Here is a 1824-nt window from a genome sequence, read left to right on the forward strand (position 1 = left end):
AATAACTTAAAAATGCAAAAACAATCTTCACAGAAGCAAACTTTCAGAGATATTTCATGATTTTGAAGTTAGTATAAATTTAGAAGTTTTACAATTCACAAAATTATAAGAATATATTCATATATTTCATTATATAACCCAAAGCGGAGGGCAAATGTTGTTTAGATGATTTTTTAAAACACAGTCTATCAGAAGCTGGGATGGTGGCTGTTGTAGAGTGCCTGCCTTGTATGCATGAGGCCTTGGGTTTGATTCTTCAACATCATATTAGTAGAAAAAGATGGAATTGGTAGGGTGGCTCAAGTGCTCAAGTGGAAGTGCTAGCCTTGTGCTGAGGGACAGCACCCAGCACCCAGAGTTCAAGCCTCATGACCAACGAAATAAAAGTAAAAAACAAAACAAAACACAGTCTCTCACTTTTGTGACCTCAACTCTGTAATACCGCTACTTCAGCCTACGGCTAAGATTTTAGGTGTGGACATTTATTATCCCTACTGATTCAGACTGTACTTGATAATTTTTAATCAATATTATATTCTTAATTTTGCTTTTTGTAAATTCACATGCACCTATAAAAAATGGTTGGGCCATCACAGTAACCTTCTCAAAGTACCTTCTGATGATCACTAATAAAAGTTGTATTATATTACAACAAGGGAAACAATGCTACAAATAAAGAAAAACAATAATTAAATATTAATGATTAATAAAATAAAATACCAAACAATTACCAGTATTTTTGTTTTTGAAGTGTACTTACATATTAGATTTTACTATTTTCTCATATTCCTGTACATTAAACACTGGCTAAGATTATGATGTTCAACAAGAGTTTTATAGACTATGAGTAGTCTTTAAAGTTACCCACTAAGATTGCTTTTATAACTCATCTCATAATTTGTATATGGCTTATATCATCATTAGTTCCTCACTAACATATAAAGTAAGGAAGTCCTAAAGTTTTAAGAGAAACTGTGTAGTTAACACAGTCTTAACTCTTCACTATGCTTCTTTACACAAAGACTTTGCAACTTCTCATTAGGAATGTTTCTATGAACTCTGAAATGTACATTCTTAATAGCATATGTCTGCTACCATAAATCTTAAATACTTTATAGAAAAGTTGTATGTCCTGACAAACAGTCCTAATTTCGGCATATATAAGCAAATTCCCAAAATTAAATACATTTAAAACATTAAAACATTTATCAAACCTTAACACGTGCTGCAGTGTTAATTATGACTGGTGCCTTGTACAGAATAATTGAATTCCTCCTCATAAACATCTCTTGAACAACAAGTAACTGGAATTATTTTGTTTTTGCCATGCCAATCTTGACTATTCTTAAATGTGTGCTTATATAAGAAATACATGGCTCTAAAATTTCATGAGAATTCTTCTAAACTTACTTTTTTTGAATTGTCTAGATTAAGAAAACCAATTATACTTTATATATAAAAATGTTCTGTGCTCAATTCAGCAACACATACACTAAAATTGGAACAATACAGAGAAGATTAGCATAGCCCCTGTGCAAGGTTCACATACAAATTATTGAATCCTTCCATATTTTTACAAGTACAGATGCTGGAGAGGATTTGGCCACAAGGAAACCCTACTTCATTCTTGGTGGGAGTGTGAACTTTTTCAACCACATTGGAAAGCAGTATGGAGGCTTCTCAAAAGACTCCATATAAAGCTCGCCTATGACTCAGCAATCAGACTTTTTGGGATTAACTCAAATGGTCATAAGCAAGACCATACTAAACCTACCAGCACAACTATGTTTACTGCAGCATTATTTACGATAGCTAAGATATGGA

The 1824-nt window shown here is 32.5% G+C and overlaps 1 non-coding gene across 1 annotated transcript; it reads left to right on the forward strand.

Annotated features, from left to right (window-relative positions):
- The first annotated feature begins 1468 nt into the window (after positions 1-1468).
- Positions 1469-1575, forward strand: LOC138837071 (U6 spliceosomal RNA). Its single transcript, XR_011375167.1, has one exon. It is a non-coding gene; the product is annotated as a U6 spliceosomal RNA (small nuclear RNA).
- The last annotated feature ends 249 nt before the right edge of the window (positions 1576-1824 follow it).

Source organism: Dipodomys merriami, unplaced genomic scaffold, assembly GCF_024711535.1.
Source record: "Dipodomys merriami isolate MVZ:Mamm:240054 unplaced genomic scaffold, mDipMer1.0.p SCAF_260, whole genome shotgun sequence".
Classification (NCBI taxonomy): domain Eukaryota; kingdom Metazoa; phylum Chordata; class Mammalia; order Rodentia; family Heteromyidae; genus Dipodomys; species Dipodomys merriami.